Source organism: Cucurbita maxima, unplaced genomic scaffold (assembly GCF_002738345.1).
Source record: "Cucurbita maxima cultivar Rimu unplaced genomic scaffold, Cmax_1.0 Cma_Scf00020, whole genome shotgun sequence".
Lineage (NCBI taxonomy): Eukaryota > Viridiplantae > Streptophyta > Magnoliopsida > Cucurbitales > Cucurbitaceae > Cucurbita > Cucurbita maxima.
In genome coordinates, this window is record NW_019272036.1 from 4,175,306 (window position 1) to 4,197,087 (window position 21,782).

At 40.1% G+C, this 21,782-nt stretch overlaps 2 pseudogenes; one reads left to right on the plus strand and one right to left on the minus strand.

Moving 5' to 3' along the window:
- Nucleotides 1-13,112: 13,112 nt before the first annotated feature.
- Nucleotides 13,113-13,853, minus strand: LOC111494893 (annotated as a pseudogene).
- A 6,373-nt stretch (nucleotides 13,854-20,226) lies between these two features.
- LOC111494506 lies at nucleotides 20,227-20,999 on the plus strand (annotated as a pseudogene).
- Nucleotides 21,000-21,782: the final 783 nt, after the last annotated feature.

Genomic DNA, 21,782 nt, shown 5'->3' on the forward strand with positions numbered 1-21,782 from the left:
CCTGTAACTCAATCACCTTCTTTCTTTCGCCTATTGATTCTTTAACTATAAACTAAGACTCAACAAGAATGAGACGGATGGCACTCTGTTACTCTCCTGCCTGTAAACAAGGTCAAGCAGAAAGCAAGATTCATTCATTCTCTTTAACTCCTCTCCCTATTCTATGGGTCTCCCGGCTGAGATTCCCTTATTTTATTGGTCTCACAAGCACTAAGTTGAAGTCAGTTCTTTGCACGGATAAAGAAGATGATCGTAACCCTATTCATTCAGTCAGTAAGTCAAAAAGGTCAGTGGTTGGTTGCCTGCCACGAGAGTTGGAATCCACGAGAGTTGGATCGTAACCCTATTCTATGGGTCTCCCGGTTGCCTGCCACAAGATCGTAACCCTATTCCCTTATTTTATTGGTCTCACAAGCACTAAGTTGGAATCTTTTCTTTGCTTTTATTTCCTCTTGCTTCTTTCACTCGGTAAAGCATGAATTGACTTTCCCTGAACCTCTACCTATTTAGTCAGGAACAGTAAACAAAGACTCAAGAAAGATTAATGATACTACCGGAACCTTTTCCTATCCTTTAGGTCTGTCTCTTCTTATTCCTTTTGCTTTGATTTTCTTCTTCTTGCGCTGGGGTTGCTCTATTCTTTCCTTGGGTAAATGGGTGGGTTCATTCAGTAGTTAATGAATTTCCTCTCCTGTCTGTAAAGTCTCTCGCTCGATTCATGCTAGTTAGGAACTGACCTCATGAACCTCGTCACCATTACTTCTCCTTCACTCCTTTCCCTTTGCTTCGCTCCTCTTATTGGTCTTACAAGCACTAAGAAAAAGTGAGTTCGTTCTTTCTTTCTTTGCGCGGATAAAGAAGATGATAGTAACCCTACATTGTACTGATTTCACTCTACAGAAATTTAACCTTTCGGGGATGTAAAGAGGTGTTTGTTTCTTTGGTTCTTTCTCTGATTCCTCTTCTGTCTTTCACTGGGTAAACTCATTCACCTGTCGGTTGAACAATCCCATTGCCTGAACTACTGAAGGAACCAGGACGGGCTATTCTTCTTTCACTCTTTTACGCTTTCTCCTGCCTGTAAGAAAGATTAATGAGACAGCCGGAACTAATTAACCTCTATTCCTGTCAGTGATTTTTCCTTATTCTTGAACAGTAAATAAGGGAAACTGGAGAGAAGAGTCATTCAATCCTGAACTACTGATGAACGAACCTTTGACTATCCGAGTTTACAGTGAAAGAAGAAATGAATTAGCTGCACTCTGTTTTGAAAGACTCAACTCTCGGTAATCGGCAACTAGTAGTCTTTCTCCTGAGAACCGGAACCTGACGAGTAGGGAATGAAAAAGGAAGAATCAGTCCTTTACGGACAGTAAATGAAAGAGATAGTGAAACCAGACCCTTTACATTAGAGTCAATTCCTTGCAGCGACTGAACAGGAAGGCAAGAAAGAAAGGAGATGAAAGATTAATGAGACACTCTGAACCTGAACCTATTTATTCAAAGACTGTAACCAAGGGAAAGCCGAAACGAAAGATGAATGAGACTCTACGGTAAAAGAAAAGAAGCAAGCTCCCACCTGAACCGATATTTCCTGAGCAGCTGAGCTCCGTAACCAGTATTACCTGAACCAGAACCTTTATCATTCTCCTTCACCTTTACAAAATTAATTGAAAGAAGAAGAGAATGAAAGACGGATTTGCTAATGAACCTGCGCCCCTACCCCGATATTACCTGAACCTGACCCTCTATTTCTCTTGCTTTCAAGACTCTTTCAAATGAAAGATCAGCTCATGAACTGGAACCAGTACTCTATTCCCTTCCCCTATTGAATGAAGGAGGTAAAGCAAGCTATTTGAAGAACCTTTGACTCTATTCCCTTTACAGTTGAGCTACTTATTCTTCTTTCTCCTGCTACTGAACCGTAACCTGGCTTCTTTCCTGAACTTGTCCCTGATTTCACTCTAGTACTCTCCTGTAAGAAAGATTCATTCTTTCTCTTCTCCTTATGAATCAAGTCAAGACTCAACAAGAATTATCCTTGCACTCCGAAACAGGAACAAAGAAAGAAGGGAGGAAGTGTTTCAAGGAAAGACGAAAGATGAATTCTCGGTCTTCTCCTGAACCAGATAGATTTCACTCTTTCACTTGGGTTTCACTATTGGCCGGTCTCTTCTCGAATCTTTTCTGTCCTCTCCCTATTTATTCACTGTAACTGGGAATCTTAGCTCTATCTCTGATCTTTCTCCTTAATGAGAGTGAACTCCTAATCCTATGGATTCTTTAACGAGGTAAAGAAGTCGCTCTTTGCTTCACTTTCAAGACTCCTTATTAATTATCCTCAACCGTAAACCTTTTCTTGAACGGAACTGTAAACGCTCCTTATTCATTCGTTCTCTTCTCTTTGCTTTCCTCTCGCTGATGGATCTTCTCCTTTACGGTTTCATTGCTTCGTTCCTCTTTCTGTATTCAACCACAAGGGAACTAGGTAAATTGGTTGATCAGCTCATTCACTTTTTCCTATCCTTCTTTCTGGTCTCGAATCTGTTCTGTTTGCTCCTTCCCCTTATACTCTTTTATTTATTTATTCTTTTCCTGATTAAAGAAGCATTCTTCTGAACCTTTACAGTCGAGAAAATGAAAGAAAAACGAACTCCCAGCGAAAGAGAGAGACTATTTACTCTTTTTTAAAGCAGCTGAGCTCCTACACCTATTTCTTCTTTCACTGTTTCCTCGGTAAGTAAAGCAATTCGATTGCCTGAACCTATTCTATTGGTCTCACTCCTATACCTATTTCTTCTTTCTCCTTGAACTGATTGAGGTAGGTAATAGGTGTTTGCATCTTCCTTCCGTCCGTCCTGTCCTGTACTTTACTTAGTGTCTCTTCTCTTTGCTTTCCTTTGATTCAGCTGTAAAGACTGAACAAACAAATGAAAGACAAAGATCAAGTCAAGACTGAAAGAGTAGTCTTACCGCTTCTCTCCTTCACCTTCTGGAACAAGTAAAGACTGAACCGAAACCCTTTTCTTTTTTGACTCTCCTGTAAGGCAAAGAAGCAAGAATGATCCTTCCTTCACCTTCAAAGACTTCATTCAAACTAAGACTCCACGCGAAAGAGGAATTCTACTGAAGAGGACATATGGCCGGTCTCTCATCTGTTCTTTCCTGTCCTTTACAGTCTCCCTCTACTCCTATTAATGATCCTTGACTCCTGAGCCTATATTATTCTTTCACNCAGCTGAGCTCCTACACCTATTTCTTCTTTCACTGTTTCCTCGGTAAGTAAAGCAATTCGATTGCCTTTTCCTATTCTATTGGTCTCACTCCTATACCTATTTCTTCTTTCTAATAGATGTTTGCATCTTCCTTCCGTCCGTCCTGTCCTGTACTTTACTTAGTGTCTCTTCTCTTTGCTTTCCTTTGATTCAGCTGTAAAGACTGAACAAACAAATGAAAGACAAAGATCAAGTCAAGACTGAAAGAGTAGTCTTACCGCTTCTCTCCTTCACCTTCTGGAACAAGTAAAGACTGAACCGAAACCCTTTTCTTTTTTGACTCTCCTGTAAGGAAAAGAAGCAAGAATGATCCTTCCTTCACCTTCAAAGGCTTCATTCAAACAAAGACTCCACGCGAAAGAGGAATTCTACTGAAGAGGACATATGGCCGGTCTCTCATCTGTTCTTTCCTGTCCTTTACAGTCTCCCTCTACTCCTATTAATGATCCTTGACTCCTGAGCCTATATTATTCTTTCACCACTTGGTAAACTGAGGATTGAATTGCCTCTTTTGTTCTCTATTTTATGTCTCACCGCTTCGTTCCTCCTCTCCCCCTTCCCTTGGTCGAGCCGCTTCGCTCATTCGTTTTTATTCTGTCTTACAGCTTCGCTTATTCGCTTTATTCTGTCTCCCTGCTTCGCTCCTTATTCTTTCAAACACTTGCTCGCTCGGTAAAAATAGGTTAAAGCTTGCATCTTCTGTCCTTTACTTTAGGGTCGAGTGGCTTCCTTCGCTCCCCTTCACTACTGAAACTGATTTTATCTCCTCTTCTCGTCTTGTGGCTTTGCTCCTTATTACTATTTCGTCTTTCTCTTTCCTGAGAGAGAACCTGAAACTGAAAATCAAGACTCTTTCCTTATGCATTCTCCTGCTAAACCTTGGTCGGCTTCTTTCTCCTCTTATTTTATAGGTCTCATTGCTTGCTTCGCTTTGCTCCTCTTTCTTTATTCTTGCTTTCTCACTCGGTAACCTCAATCACTACTGAACTCATGAACCTGAACCCTATTTCTCTCTGTCTTTCCCTCGGTAAAGAAAGCGGCTGGATGCTAATCTCCTTTTCTTTGACTCTATCTACTATTACAATCAGTTCTTGTGTGTGAGTTATTCTTTCTTGAACTGTAACCAAAGACTGAAGATGAGACTGAGACAGATTGAAGGAGGTAAATAGGTGAAGTAGCTCTTTTTTTTCCTTTGTTACATGGTTGTGAGTTATTATAAGTGCTTGTGTGTGAGTTATTCTGTAACCAAAGATTGAAGATTAATTCGAGCATATTCTTTTCCTTCTTTCTCTCTCTCCTTGACCTCGTAAGAAAAGACTGAAGATTAATTCTTTCGCTTCTCCTTTCTTTCATTCACTCCTTTTCCTTTAGAGTCGAGTCCATGAATTAGCTTACCTATTTACCTGTTACCTGATTTATTAACCTGAAGAACCTTCTTTGTAAAGCGACTGAACTGTAAGTAAAGACTGAAGATTAATTCTCCTTCCCTACTTCCTGAACCTGAACCTCTATGATCTGATGACCCTATTATTCATTGAATCTTGAACTTTACAGTCGGTAAAAGAAAAGAAGAAGAAACGAGAACCTCTCATTCCCTTATTGAACGAGGTAGGTAATTAGTAAGTCAAGCCTCAAGCAAGACAAGATATTCTATTTCTTTACAGGAGAGTCAAGACTATTCATTCGAGTTAATCCTCTCCCTACTGACTCATTCACCTTTTCCTGATTGAAGGAGGTAAAAGAAAAGAGAATGAATTGAAAGAAGAATAAAATGATGGATTCTTTCTCCTGTCTTCACCCCTGAACCGTAAACTATCTATCAGCTTTTCTCCCTACTCATTCTGCTGAACCTAACTCAAGATGAATTAAACTGATTTCATTCACCTTTACAGTCGGTAAAGCATACATATTCTTTCTACTGAACCTGATTGTCACTTTGTCTGCGTCTTCTTCCTTTGACTCTATGCTATTATTTATTACCTGACCTACACCTATTCTATTGGGCTCACTCCGGCTCCTACTTATTCTTTCATTCAATCCCTGACGAGGAGAGTAAATTCATGAATCAGAGAATTCAAGATTAATGATCCTTTCCTATTTCACTTGAGCCTTTTCCTCTACTATATTCCCTTGCCTGAACTTTATCAGCTTCTGCCTGAACTTTAATCAGCTTCTGCCTTCCCTTATCAACTTCTGCCTTTTCCCTTCCTTCTTACTCAACAAATGATGCTTTTCTAACTCTCATCTATGTAAGAGTAATTGGTTTGCCCCGAGAAAGAAGATGATCGTGAGTTCTTTCTTTCTTTTCTTATTATACTTCTATCTCACTACCTTTTTGTTCTTCTCTTCTTTTGAATATGAATGTAAGAGCTTATTCTCTAAGCCAAGCGCGAATTGACTTGACTCTGTCTGAGTCTTCTTCCTTTCCCTCTTCTCGGTAACCCTTATCAGTCAAAGAAAAAGAGGAAGTGTTTGACACGAGAGCTCCGGAACCGTAACCTCTATGACCTGACCCTATGTTACCTTATAAATGAAAGAAGGCAATGGGTGAAACCGATAGGTGAAGGGAGGGGAGAAGAAAGAGAGTTTACAGTGAAAGAGAAAGAAGAGAGATGAAAGATTAAAGAGAGTTTACAGTCTTTGTTTGAATAAATGAATGAGTTAGCTGCTTTGAAAGACTCAATCTCAAACCTTTGACTATCCTAGTTTACAGTGAAAGAATAAATAGGAATAGGAAAAGGAGCTGCAATTCTCCTTCACCGATATGAGCTGAGCTACTTCACCTGAACCTCAATCACCTATTCAGTCAGTCGAGTAAAGAAAAGAAAGAATAAAGAAGACAAAGACAAGATTCCTTCACCAGATGGAACAGGGTAAACGGGACTATGTATTCTTCTTTGACGATATTCCCTGCCCGGAACCTTTATAGAAAGAGAATAGGGAGAATCTCAACATTAATGAGACTGAACCTAACAGTCTTTGATTGAAGAAGAGAAAAGAAAGACGAAAGAAGAAGTAGACAGAACTACAGAACAATCAGTCAAGACTTAAGATGAATTATCCTGCACTCCTCTTTTTTAGGTCATTGAAGGAGGTAAAGCATATGAAATGAATTTACTCGCCCTGATGAACAGTAAACTCGGGTCGAAAGAGAAAACCTTAAACCTTTGACTGATCTCGGTCTCTTCTCTTTGACTCTCCTGTAAGAAAGATGAATGAGACTTCCCCTCGGCTTCTTTCTCTGATCTCCTTGATTTCACTCTCTTTGATCCTTGATTGAACTGTAAACTCGGTCTCACTTCTGAACCTATTGATGGATTCTTTCTTCTTCCCCTATTTCTTCTTGAATAGTAAACAAGGGAACCTGATTTCACTCTGTCTTCCTTCGTCTTCGCTCCTAAACTGGAGGATGATTCTTTCACTCTTTTACTCGGAGGTAAAGCATATGAAATTCTTTCATTTAACATTCACCTCTCCCTGAATTCACTCTTGAACAGGCAAGGGAAATAGGCTGGATTGGATGAGAAGCTCCTTCCCCTCGACTTCTTTCTCTTCTCGTCTCGCAACTTACTCCCTTCTCTCTTCTCGTAACCATTGTACTTCTTTCACTCTTTCACTCTCCTAAACTCAACTAAAGATGAATGAGACTCAATCTTCCTTAAACCTTTTCCTGATTTCACTCAAACAAAGACAAGGTCAAGCTGCTAATTCATTGATTGAAGAAGAAAATGAAAGAGAAGCTAATGAACCAGAACCCGATGAGAATGCAAGAATCAGAGAATATTCCTTTCCTGTGTCGAGTAAATATGAATTCAATCCTTCTCCTGAGCTACTGAACCTCTCCAACTCGTCTTCTTCCTGAACCGATATTACCAGGTTGAACAGAGGGTAAACTAGCCGATTCTTCTTTCACGGGATAAAGCCGCTAATTCATTTCCTCTCTCTCCCTGATGGAACTCGGTTGAACAATTCCATTGCCTGATTTCATTCTCTAAAGGAAAGGGTCCGGTTCAGTCGCTGATCATCCCGCCCCATTTATCGAGTCTTTGAAGGTCAGGTAATATCGAGAGAGAGGTTCCGGATTCAATGAATTGAAAGAATAAATAGGGAGAGGTTCAAACCCTTTACCTTTCAGCCTATGTGAAAGAGTGAAAGCAAGAAAGGATCAAGAGCAGTCAAAGAATCAATCAATAGGGTCTGGAGCTTTACCTGATTCTCAGCCAGCCTATTACCTTGTTCAAGAGTTCCTCTCATTAATATTCCTTGATTGAGTCCACCTTCAAACAAAGACAGTAAAGAAAGGGGAGAAGCCACGAGACCGAGTTAGATCAGTCAAAGGTTCATAAGTTAAGTAAAGTAGGGAAAGATCATTAATAAAGAAAGAGTTTATTCTTTCCTTACTGCTCAGGCTCATTCATCTTTCATTCTCTAAATAAAGGTCATATCGGTGCAGGGGAAGCAAGGGAAGGCAGAAGCAGCTTTACCGAGTCGTAGAGGTTCAGGTTCAGGGTTTCGGCTTAGTCTTCAATCAATTAATTCTCTCTCTTTGTCTTTTACCTTGGGCAATCTGGTTCAGGGTTTCTCTTTCTTCTTGACTCTCCACTCTCCTTTCATTTAGTTTTTCACTGTAAACTAAGACTCAATCTTTAATTCGACTGAACCTCGTAAACTATCTCTCTCTCAATTGTCCCTATTCCCCTCTTGCTTGTAAACTCCCGAACCTTCTTGCTTTCTCACTCCTGAACCTCGTAAGGGTTGAACTATTCTTTCACTAAATAAATGGGTGTTTGATTCTTTCTCTGATCTTTCCTGTAAACTAGGTGGAGAATCTTAGCTCTTCTCTGGATCCTTGACCTGAACAACCTCTATTACATTACCGTCTGTTATTGTTCCTTATTCTTGAAAAGCCGAGAGATTCATTCTTGATCTGATTCTTCCCCTGATTGAACTTCAAACTAAGACTCCACGAAAGATGCATTCTCCTTCACACTTTCTTTCACTCACTGTAAACACTCCGAGACTCAACCTTTAATTCGGAAGTCAAGAAAGAGAAGCTCAATCAATACTACTTTGTCTTTTCTTTCACTCTTTGATTACTCGACTGTAAACACTCCTTATTCTAGAGACTGAACAGTAAGGAAAGAGGTAAACTCCTGTCCGAGCATATTCAATCCTGAACCGGAACCCTTAGTTAGAGTATAGAAAGAAAGAAGAAGAAGAAACCAAAAAGAGAAAGCCGAACCAACCCGACACCCTTTATCCTATCCTTTTACTGTGAAAGAATCAATGAATTAGCTGCTTTACCTGAGAGTCAAAGAGAAGCTCAATCACCTTGACAGTAGAGTAAATGAATTAGCTACTGAACTTTACAGTCTATCAGCTTCTTCCTTTTTACGAGAAGTGGTTGACACGAGAGCTCCTACACCGACGACGATATTACCTGACCGGCTCCTTCCTATTTATTCTATTCCCTGTACCCTGTAAACAAAGAAAATGAAGAAAGATCAGCTCATAAACCAAAGACGATATTCCCTATAAGAAAGATATTCAAGAGATTGAACTACTTGTTCCGTGATTGTTCATTATTATAAGTTTTTGTTCACCTTTCACTCTTCCCTTCAAACACAGTAAACAAAGACTCAACGAAAGATGAGTCTGAGAAAGTTACAGTGGGTAAAGGGATTGGTTCATTCAGTAGCTCTTTGATTGAAGTAGATAATTAGTAAGTAAAGACTAAAGATTCCTTCTCCGATTCTTTCTTTCACTCTTTCACTCGGTAAAGCGACTGAACCGATATGACCTTCTTTCTGTAGGTCTGTTCACTCAATCACCTATACAGTGTTTAGAGTCAATTCATATTAAATCCTGAACTTATTCTTTTACACTCGAGTCAATGAATTAAATCCTCTTCTCGGCTTCTTGTCTCACTGCTGTGGGTTCTTTCTCCTTCACTCCTCTCGCTATGGGTCGAGCTGTTTCACTCCTTCGCTCCTCTTTATTCAAAGACTCGGTTCTAAATAGGTAGGTCTTTCTTTCTTTAAGTCAGGTTTAAGTAAAGATTATTAATGAGACAGAACTCTTTTCTTTCACTCGGGTTTCTTTCTCTGCTCCTGGCTGATTCTTCTTTCACTCGGTAAAGCTCCCTAGACGGTGTAGGTTGCGTAAATGTAAATGAACCTGATTGAACCTATTGTATGGATTCTTTCTCCTTCACCTTCAAGTGTTTAAAGACTCAACAAGAATGATGGATGAATTATCCCTCCTAAACTCTCAGTCTCGCTGCTTCACTCAATCACCTATCTTTTACAGTCTTTGAAGGGAGAGGAAAGAAAGAGACTTAACTACTAAACCTTATACTTTATTACTGGATGAACAGTAAACTCCTGAGCCTATTTAGCGAGTGATAGAAAAGAAAGAGATAGTGAAACCTGAACCAAAGACGATATTCCCTCCCTTGAACCTTAGCTTAGACGATATTACCTAACCTTATTCAAAGAATGAATTCAATCCTCTCCCTATTTATTCTTTCAGTTCCCGTCCCGAGGTAAAGCATATTCTTTCTTTCTCCTTATGTTATGAATCGAGTGTTGAAAGGCAAGACGAGACTCCTTATTAATTATCCTGAACTACTGAACCATTACTTATTCTTTCATTCAATCCGAAACAAAAGAGTTTAGTCAATTCATTAGCTACTTCACTTTACTGTCGGTAAAAGAAAAGAGATAGTGAAACCGTAACCCATTTATTCTTTCACTCAGTCTTTCACATGGTCAAGCTATTTGAAGAACCTGACCCTGACCCTCTCGCTTCAAACACTCGGTAAAGCTAGAATTTACTTTCCCTGAACTGTAAAGACACAAGATTAATTCGATCGAGTTTACCTTTCTAAATCATAAGGAGAAAGAGAGAGAGGAGACCTTGTTTACAGTGTTTAAAGAACAGATTCGAGAATAAATTGATTGAAGGAAAGATGAATGAAGTAGCTCTTTGATTGAACTCACTCTTTTACTCCCCTAACAGTAAATCAACAAGGGAAAAAGGGATTTGCTCCCCCTGCCTCTATGACCAGAACCTTTACCGAATGAAGAATAAGGGAAGCGACTAAACCTGATTGAACAAGGTAAAGCATATTCCTTCTTTCAGGAAGTAAATAGGCTGGCTTGGCTTCTCTCTTGAACCTGACCCTGATACCTTATGAATGACGGAACCTGATTGAATGAGCTTACAGGGAAAGAAAGAAGGAAATGGAATTAATTACCGATGGGTGAATGGAGAGTCAAGACTCAAGCAAGAAGAATTAGACTGAACTACGGCTCCTGCTCCTATTTATTCTTTCATTCAATCTGGAACTGGAGAGTACAGAAAAGAGCTAGTGAAACCGAAACCTAAACCTCTCTCTATATTATCGGAAGTGATTGTGAGTTATTCAAACAAAGACTGTAAAGAAAGCATATGAAATGAATGAGAGTGAACAGGAAGTCAAGACGAAAGAAGAATGATCCTGAACTCCGGAACCTTCCATTGCCTATTCCTCTATTCCCAATAAACGAAGAGAAAGAAAGGGAAGCGACCGAACGGGAACCTATTTCTTTTCTCTGTCTTCTTATTCTTTTCCTATGTATTCAATCCTCTGAACCTTTAGTTTAATGCCGAGTCCAATGAGAGGTAAAGCTTATTCGCGTATCGGTGTCTCATTGCTCCGCTCCAGAACCTGAACCTACTGATTGAAATGTGAAAGTGGCTGAGCCCCTGCCTGTAAGACTCATTCGACAGAACAGAAAGAAGAAGACAAGATGAATCAGATATTCTATTACAGTCGAGTAAATAAATGAATGAAATCCTGAACCTGCACGCACCTTCTCTCACTCCTGAACCTTATGAATCAAGGAAAGACGAAAGGAAAGATGCATTCTCCTTCACTCTGGCCGGAACCTCTTTCTTCTTTCTCCTTCCCCTTCACCTCGTAAACTCGGTTTCATAATTCCATTGCCTGCCCCTCGTAAACTCGGTTTCATGTCATCGCCCCTGAACCGGAAGTCAAGCCTCAAGCAAGACAAGAGTTATTCAATCCTGAACTTGAGAGTAAATTCATGAATCAGAGAATGAATTGATTGAAAGAGAAGCTACTGAATTACCGTAGAGTCAATGAGATTAGCTACTAAACCGAAACGAACCGAAGCCTCTATTCCCTTTTGTTATTACCTGATTGAACTCTAAACAAGGTGTGTCTCGAATCTGTTCTTTCTTTCTCCTATTTAACTGAACTGTAAACAAGGAAATAAATCATTATGAAATCCTAAACCTCTCCAACTCGGTAAAGTGGCCGAGAATTAGTTGCTTGACCTATTTACCTCTTACCTTCTTTAAGTTTAAGTGTAAGGAAGGAAAGCTTTTTTATGGGAATATATCTGTAACAGTGTGCAGTTATTGTTCCTTATTCGAAGGAAGTTCTTGTTCACCTCTATTCCCTGAGCTACTGAATGAAACCCTTCCCCTGAATCTATCCTTTATGGTCTCTTCTCTGTTCTTTCCATTCACCTGTCGGTTGGTTGAACAATTCCATTCCCTTCTTTCACTCAGTCTTTCACCTTTACAGTCGGGAAAAGAAAAGAGATTAAGCGAAGCGACTTCCTTCACCTGACCCGGAACAAAGAAGGGAGGAAGTGTTGAAAGCCGAAACTAGAAGGGAAAGGAGAGTCAAATGAGATTATTAAGCGAAGCGACTGACTGAACCTGCCCCGATACATATGCCCTGAGCTACTTCCTGAAAGACTCCTTATACTCTATTCCCATCTGTTATTGAAGGAAGGAGGTAAACAAGAGGATCTAAAGGTCAAGCTTTTTCATTGCCTGAACTGTATACACTCTCGATGAATCAGAGTGAACTACTGAACTCGGGAAAGACTATTCTTGATCTGATCCTTTCTTTCCCGAATTGTAAACAAGGGAAATAGGCTGGATTGGATGAGAAGCTCCTGAACCTCGTAAACTCGGTCTCTTCTCTTTCTTCTTATTCTGTTCCTATTCAACAATCCTGAACCTCTACAACTCGGTAAAGCTATTCCATTGCCTTCGCGTGTCCTTTACTTAACTACTTCTTCTCCTCAACTCTCGATGAATGAGAGACTGAAGCAAGACAAGATGAATTAGACTGATCCTACTGATTGAACTAGGTAAAGCATATTCTGTTTCAGTAGCTCTTTTTTTTCACAAGGGCAATAGGTTAAAGTCAATCTTATGAATGAGAATTGACTTCGGAACAAGAACAAAGAAAAAAGGGACAATTCTCGAAAGTCTTTCATTGAAAGACTCAACAAGATGCATTATTGTCCCTATTTATTCAATCACAGTAAACAAGGGGGGAAAGCCAAGCCGCTCCTTCTTCCCTCTCCTCTTCGAGTCGGTAAAGCAGCTGTATGAGAATCAGGGAAAGCTATTCCATTGCCTAAACTCCGGAACAGTAAGAAAAGAGATGAATGATCCTCTAAACTTCGTAACCTATCTTATCGGTCTCATGGCTTCGCTCAATCACCTTTATAGTTACAGTCGGTAAAAGAAGCAAGATTAATGATCCTGAACCTCGGCTTCTTTCGGCTCCCTTCTTTCACTGTAAAGTGGCTTCGCTCCTTCAACAGATTGAACAAGGTCAAAGAAAAAGAGAAGAAAGACTCCTTATTCGTTATCCTTCACCTTCAAACACAGTAAACAAGGTCGCTTCGTTCCTCTTTATTCAAAGACTCGGTAAATAGGTTCAGTAGCTCCTCGGGAAAGCCAAAACTCAAGATTCATTCTACTTCTTTCACTCGGTAAAGCATAGAAATTCATTCTCTTTGTGTTTTACCTTCTTTCACTCTGTAAAGCATATTCTGTTTCAGTAGCTCTTTTCTTTCTAGTATTTGCAGTGAATCCACCAGTTTAGTCATGCATTACGATAGGAACTCCCAATTCTCGAGCAAAGCCCCTTTTCATCATTTCTTCGCATTCGCAGTAGCATTGTAGACATTCATAAACTGCTCTTACCATAATTCATTCTTAGCAGGTAATCCCAATTTAGGTTTATTTAATAGTACATCCCAATAGAGGGCTACCATACTTCTTCAATTTCTCTCTTTCAACCTGGATACCATGAGGCGGGCCTTGGAAAGTGTTTGAATATAAGCAGTAGGGATTCGCAAATACTCCAGACGTAGAGAGAGCACGTAGAGCCTTGAATCCAATTAACCACAATGGAAGTCAGTTAGTAACAGAACCTTCTTCAAAAGGGTCTAGGGGACAAGCAGCTAGATAAGCAATATATTGATTTTCTTCTCCAGGGGGAACATCCATAGCATCGTCCTTTGTAACGTAACGATCAAGACTGGTTAGCCCATCGGTCCACACAGTTGTCCATGTACCAGTAGAAGATTCAGCAGCAGCTACAGCGGCCCCTGCTTCCTCGAGTGGAACTCCCGGTTGAGGAGTTACTCGTAATGCTACCAAGATATCAGTATCTTTGGTTTCATATGAAGGAGTATAATAAGTCAATTTAGAATCTTTAACACCAGCTTTGAATCCAACACTTGCTTTAGTCTCCGTTTGTCATGAATTAAGAATTCTCGCAACAACAAGAGATAGTAAAGAAAAGAAGAAGAAAATGAAAAAAGAATGAGACTGAAGACGAAACGAAAGATTCTCTCCTCTCTCCTTTACAATGGTTGAATAAATTCAGGGACAGGAAAGAGACTGAACTCTGGAAGGAAAGATGAATTAGAGTTTACTCCGGAACCTCTCCAACAAATGAAAGGATGTTCGTTGCGCTACTGAACCGGAAGGGAGGGAAGTCAAGCCGAAAGCAAGACAAGAACAAGATGAATGAGAGTGAACCTCCTATAAACTATCAGCTTCTATTCTATACAGAACCGGAACCAGATTTCACTCTTGAACAAGGTAAGTCAAGCGGCTGGATGATTCGCTCCTCAACCTTCAATCTTTTCCTCTCCTGTAAGAAAGATTAATTCTTTAACTGATCTTGATCCTCTCCCTTTTACTCATGAACCTGCCCCTGAAAACCGATATTCCCTGAAGTTATGGTTCGTTATTCTCAGTTATTGTTCACCTCTCCCTTCTTTCCCCTATGGATTCTTGAACTGTAAACTAAGACTCCTTATTAATGAGAGAGATTGAACGAGGTAAACTCAATCACTTGTCCCTGATGGAACTCTTTGACTCTCCTGCTTGTAAAGAAGGTAAAGCCGCTAATGTACGTACTACTCTCCCTTCACTGTAAAAGATCAATACTCAAGCAAGATGAATTCTCCTTCACCTTCTTGCTTGTCCCTATTTATTCTTTCACTCGGTAAATAGATAGGCGAGATGAGAAAGTGTTGAAAGGCTCCTTATTAATTCTCCATTGCCTGAACCGAGAGCTACTTCACCTTCTAGAGAATAATGAAAGAAGAAGAATCAGATATTCCTTTACAGTCGGGAAAAGAAAAGAGACTGACGAAAGCAAGACAAGATTAATTCGACTTTACAGAAAGAGAATGAAAGAAAGAGAAGCAAACGAGTGAACCTCTATTCTCTTCATTCATTGATTGTTCGTTATGAGAAGGAAGTGATTGTGTGTGAGTTATTCTTTCCCAGTAAACTCGGTCAAGCATATTCTTTCTCCTTCACCTATTTATTCTTCCCCTGCATTGGACTGGACTAATTGAACTCGGTCTCGTTGCTTCTGTCCTTTACTTTTTTACGGTCTCATGGCTGAGCTACTGAACGAGGGAAAGACTATTCGTTCTCCTGAACCGGAAGGGAAGTCAATCCTCAACTCCTTTGCCTCTATTCCCTTGCCTTCGAGACACTATGTAAATCAGGCCTTTTCTCGAGAGTGATTCTAGGCCTTAGTCAAAGAATTTACTAAATACTAAAGTGCTGCTACAGGGAATGCTACCTTGACCCTACTACTTCTAACGCTCGAACTGTCCTCGCTCCTCTCTCTATCTATTGGTTTCGTTGCTTCGCCGACTATTCTTGTCTCATTGCTTCTCTCTTCTTGCCAATCCTTATCAATTTCGATTCTTTCTTGAACAGGGTAAATAGGACTATGTATTCTTCTTTTCTGATATGACCTTCTCTTCCGGGATTGAACTAGGTAAGCTAAATGAGAAGTTGCCCCTCTATGCCCTTCTCTTCCAGGATTGAAGGAGTTAGCAGCTTTACAGGAGAGTAAACATTAGCTGCGGAGAGCTACTTACTCCGGAACAGGAAGTCAATCCGAAACTCCTTATACTTTATTACCGTGAGTTATGAGAAGAAAGATGATATGAACCAAAAGAGATCAATCATACAATATACTTCAATGAAGATGTGAAGAAAAGATTGTCAAAATTATCAAAAGATGTTTCAATTCATGCCACATTCAAGAAGAATGAAGTTTGATTGTTATAAATTTTGGGTGGGTTACAATTTAGAGTTATTGTATTTCATTTATGTATTTTAAGACTTTATTTACTATAGGTTACAATTACATAATGGTTAATTATGGTCATTAAGTATGAATGTTACAACTCTTAGAATGCCTTTAGTAGTTTCATTTTGAGGCTATATAAAGCCATGTATGTTGTATGTGTAAGGGACTTGAAAAATATAGTAAAAAGAAGCATTTGTGCTCTTCTTTAGCCAATGGCTAAGTTTCTTTGCAATTCTATGTAGTTTAGGTTGCATGTAGAATCATTCAAGCTCGACATGATTAATCTTGCTTGTGGAGTGATTCGAATCTCAAACAATGTTCTTGCCTTGAGATATTCGATCAACAAGGTAATCCGAATCTTACTCCCCTTGTAGTGGTTCCTTTTCTTATCAAAAGATGAATGAGCTACTGAACCTCTATTCATGACCTAAACTTGCCAAGAGAGTAACTGAATTCAATCCTATCCTTTCCAGTCGAGTAAATAAAAGGAAAGAGATAGTGAAACTGGAAAGAGAAAGCCTTAACCTTAAACCTGAACCTCGGCTGGCTGAGCTACTGAACCGGAACTAGATTGAACTCAGTCTTGAACAAAGGCCGAAAGATTCATTCTTTCTCTTCTCCTTCACCTCTCCAACTGGGTAAAGCAATTCCATTGCCTTATACGATATTCCCTTTACAGTCGAACTCCGGAATAGGAATGAAATTCGGAATCAGGCAGGAAGTCAAGACTCAACATTCATTCTCCGGAACCTATTTCTTCTTTCACCTAATAAACGAAATGATTCTATTTCCTCTCCTTTACAGTCGGGCTGCTTCGCCCCTGCCCCTCTCCAACAAGGTAAAGTGGCTTTCATTGCCTGATTGAAGGAGTTAGCTGCTTTGAAAGCCGAAAACAAGACAGACAAGATGAGAGAGAGTAGAGTTCACAGTCTTTGAATAAGGTCAAGCTCCGGAGCCTCTATTCCGCGAACAAAGAAAGAAGGGAATGGAATTGTGAAACTGACAGACAGGTGAATGTAGACGAAGGATCCTTCTCCTCGTTCTCCTCCTGATTCATTAGACTGATCCTACTTCTTCTCCTTTACTTACGGTCTCTTCTCTTTGCTTGCTTTTCTTTCCTTTCCCTATTTTGATGAATGAACTGTAAAAGAAGAAAGACTCATGAGACTTCCCTTCGCTACTGAATGAAACCCTTCATGTAAGGAGGTAAAGCAATTGCATTGCCTCTCCTCTTCGAGGGGAGTCCGCTCCTTACTCCTTACTCCCTCTCCTTATCGGTCTCGTTGCTGCGCTCGCTCCTTATACTCAATTGCCTGAACCGAAACAAGGGAGACTCAACTCCTTCTCCTCCTTCTCCTATTTATTCCGGAACAGTAAAGTGGCTGCGCTCCGCTCCTCTCTCTTTATTCTTTCAGGCAGGGGAGGTAAAGCATATTCAGTTGAAGTAGCTCTTTCCTTCACCGATATTACATGACCTGAACCTATTTACCGAGAAAAAGAGGTGAAAGAGATAGTGAAGGGAGAAGAAATTCATTAGCTGCTTTACAGGACAAGGAAAGAAAAGAAAAGAAAAGAAGACGAAACCTTAAACCTTCGATTGACTGATTGAACGAGTTTACTGTGTTTGAATAAATGAATTAGCTGCTTTACTGGAGAGGAAAGAAAAGAAAAGAGACCAATAAATAGGTGAAAGAAAGAAATAAGGAAGAAAGGAAGAAGACGAAGACAGAGTTTACAGTGAAAGAATCAATAGGAAAGCAAAGAAAGAGAAGCTAGGAAAAGAAAGAGAAGTTCATTCACCTTATATATACAGTTGAGTAAATGAATGAAATCCGAATTGAAAGACGAAAGCAAGACAAGAAAGATGAATTCTCTTGCTCGTGCTCCTGAACCTGATCTTGATCCTGAACTTGAAAGTGTTGAAAGAAAAAACGAAAGAAACTAAAGCTTAATTAGACTTTACAGTGAAAGAAAGGAGGGAAAGAGAAGGGAGACTTCTTATGAATGAGAGTAGAATACTAAACCTGAAAGTGTTGAAAGGAAAGACGAAACTCAAGATTCAAGGTCAAGCTGAATCACTACTGAACGAACTGAACTCCTGAACTCAATCACCTCGGCTTCGCTCCTCTCTGTCTTAGCCGAGCTAGCTTTGTTTGTTTTATTCCCTTCTTTCACTCTTTCACTCGGTAAAGCTAGAAGAAGAACCTGCCCCTCGGCTTCGCGCCTGAACTATACTATTCTTGAACAAGGTAAATCAAGCTTATGAATGAGAGCTCACTCCGTACCCTATTTCTTCTTTCTCCTTCACCGAAACACAAGGGAGAGTTCACTGTCATACTCATTAGACTGATCCTACTGATTGAACTAGGCTGAACTCCGGCTCCTTTGACTGATTGAAGAAGAAAAAGAAAGGAAAGACGAAAGAAGAATTAGACAGAACAGAGCTCCTGAACCTGACAAGAAAGAAATCAGGCAATGGGTGAAACCGGCAGGTGAATGGAGACTCCTTATTAATTCTCCTTCACAGTTAGACTCAACCGAAAACCTTTCCCTCGGCTTCGCTCATTCACTATTCTTGAACAATTCCATTGCCTGCCCCTATTTATTCTTTTCCTTCATTGATATTACCGGAAGTTCTTGTTCTTTCCCTTCTTTCATAGTAAACAGGCTTAGCTCTGACTCTTTCTTCTCTTTCTCCTTAATGAGAGTTCCCTCCGTACGTAACCTATTTATTTATTCTATTTTATTATCTGAACTATTCTTTATAGAGGTAAAGCTCATTCACCTATTTATTCTTTTCCTTCTTTCACAGTAAACAGGGAATCTTAGCTAGGGCTCTGATCTTTCTCCTTAATTCTCTTTCAGTTCTTTCTTGTGAGTTATTCTTTAACTGTCAACTCGGTAAATGGGTTCATGAAGTAGCTAATGAATGTAAACAAAGAAGAAAGATTAATGAGACTGATTGAACGAGGTAAAGTAAACTCCTGCTGAACCTTTGACTCTATTCCCGTTAGTGATTGTTCCTTATTATCAGTTCTTGTTCCCCTCTCCCTTCTTTCACTGTAACCTCGGTGATTGTGTGTCTCGCTGCTTCGCACCTTTCCGATTCGTCATCCTTTTCCTCTTGCTCTTGTTTTCATCAATCAGCTATTTCCTGTAAGAAAGATTGATTCTCCGATTCCTTCTTTAACTGTAAACTCCCGAACCTGGACTATTCTTCTTGAACGAGGTAAAGCTAGAAGAAGAACCTTTCGAGTCTAGCCATAGTGTTTGGAAGAAAACTTAACTGCTCCTGAACCTTCTCTCTCCGAGTTTACTGTGTTTGAAAGAGGGGAGATGAAAGATTAATGAGACTGAACTTCCCTCCTGTTCCTATTCTCTCGTGAACCGATATGACCTGAGCTACTGATGAACCTTTACAGTGAAAGAATGAATTAGCAGCTTTGAAAGACGAAACCGAAAGAAGAATGAGACTGAAGCAAGACAAGAAAGAGTAAATGAATGAAAGAAGGAAGAGGAAAGACTATCGATGAATGAGACAAGAATGAGACTGTAAACACTCGTTATTCATCATGATCCTTTTATTCATCATTCTCCTTTTCCTATTTATTCTTGAACTGTAAAAGAAAAATACTCTCAATTAATTCTTGATCTTCTCCTTCTTTCACTCTTGAACGAGGGTTGAACTATTCTTTCTCTTCCTCTGAACCTGAAAGAGTTGAAAGTCAATCCTCAAGATTCATTCTTGATCTGATCCTGAACCTTCTTTCACTCTTTTACTAGGTAAATAGAATAGGTGTTTGATTGATACTAGGTAAATAGAATAGGTGTTTGATTGAATTCAGTCTCTTCTATTTGCTTGTCTTTCCGGTCTTTTCTTTCACTCGGTAAATAGATAGTAGTAGTCTTTCTCCTGCCCCTTCTTTCACTCGGTAAATAGGCTTCTCTCCTGGACTTCTTTCACTCGGTTTGTTTTCTCCTTCACCTATTCTTTATGGTCTCAGAATTCCATTGCCTTCCCCTCGTAAACTCTCAGTCAAGTCAAGCTGCTTCGTTTCTCTTTGCTCCCTATCTAGTCTAGTTCTATTCTATCTATCTAGTAAGGCTTTGATTTACGAGGTTCTAAATACTGCATTTCTGACTTAATGGATGCACTAATGGATGAGGGGTAGCGTGGGAAATTCCTGAATCTCGAGAGAACGTTGATCAATATGAAGGAAGAGATCAAGGATCCTGATCTTTGTCAACACAAGACTCGGGAGCCCCCTGCTCAAACAAAAAAGCCTGAGGAATTGAAAATGCCTTTCGGATTTCTTCTCGTGGAGGGGAAAAGACTCATTTCTCATTCGAGATAGGGGGAGCTATTGTGAAGCCGTCAGAGGCGGAAGCGGCAAATAGCTTCTACCGAGTTCCCCAACACTTAGCTTAGTAGCTCAACTCTTTCGACTGGCGTGACGCTGCTGGATGCTTCCGATCAATAGGAAGAGGAGGAAAAAAAAGCTTATGATGAGCATCTATTTGAGTCGATCATTTTCAAGATCTAATTCGAGTTTTTTCATATGTAGTGGAAACGCCTTACAATCTGAAGTTTTACGCTTAAGGGAAGAAATGTTCTTGGTGGATGCAGGACCTGGGACCCCTAGAATTTGTATGCAAGATGAGCCTACAGGAGTGCCAATCAACCGAGCCACCAGGTTTGAGAATAAGGTGGGATCCCTGGATCTAGTGGCCGGTGAATCACTGATCAAAGAGACAATTTTGGAGAGATTCTTCATCGATCTAGTGGCCGGCGAATCATTGATCAAAGAGCGAGCAGCCACCAGGTTTAATGATTTGGTGGGATCCACAGATGTAGTGGCTGGTGAACCGCTTTTTCTTCTTCCATGAAGATTAAGACAAAGCCGAGCTTGGATGGAACTGAACAAGATTTGGCAAACGAATACAAAAGTCAAAGGAGGTTATTCAGTAGCCATCGCGGGTTTCATTACTTTTCTTCCATTTCGTCCTCTCATAAGTCAAAGGATATCGAATGAGAGATACACCATTGAGAGCATTAACCCAAAAAGAACGAATATTGTGGTGTTCTAAGAGTGGCGGATCAAACAAGAACTTGTCGGTCGAGCTGCTCCTGAACCTGATTGAACTGTAAGAAAAGAAGAATCAACTTCAAACCTTTTCCTATTCGAGTTTACAGTGAAAGAATAAATAGGAAAAGGAGCTGCATGAGAAGAACCTATACAGGAGAGTCAATTCAGATTCAATCCTAAACCCCTTCAACAAGGAAAGACTCAACAAATGAAAGAAAGAGAAGCTCAATCTCATTCACCTATCCAACTCTCAGTCAAGTCAACCATTGCCTTCGTCTCCTGATAACATTCTATCACCTTAATCCATTCTTTTGTTGAGGGTCTTGCACGTATTCCTTCCGGCCCTATATTTACATAGCGAATCAAGGCAAAAGCTCTTACTCGAATGCGTGACTGCAGCGCGCCTATCACCCCGGCACGACACTATAAAATGCATGTTGGGTTGAGCAAGAATACAGCGACTAGGGAAACGCATAATGGAATTGAAGGCATAGTCTTAATAAACAAAATGTTGTTCCAACCAACGAGTGGCGGATTTTGATGGAGTCTCGCAAAAGACGATCCTTACCTTTATATACAAAGGGCGCGGGAGGGCAACAACTAGCAGCTCTCATCTTTCATTTTGTTGCGTCCTTCTTTTTCTTTTATTCATATTCAATCTTCCGCTTTCATCGCTCGTAGTTTCTCTCTTCCTTAATGTTATCTTCTTCTTAGCCTCGTTTGGCGCTATATGCCTTATTTGCTTTGCTTCTCTTATGTGTCCATGAACATTCGAGTGCCCATCTTTCTGAGTTCAAAGAGAGTTTCGCGAGTCCAAAACAGGAGGCTTAGTGTTCGTCCACAAAAGGGCAGTCCGTTTCTGGACCACTCACATGTTGTCAATTCGAATGCTTGATAATTTGCTTTAAGGTCCCTAGGACCATCAACTTTAATCTTGACTAGTCCAGCAAGGAATTCCTTTCTTTTTTCTTATGG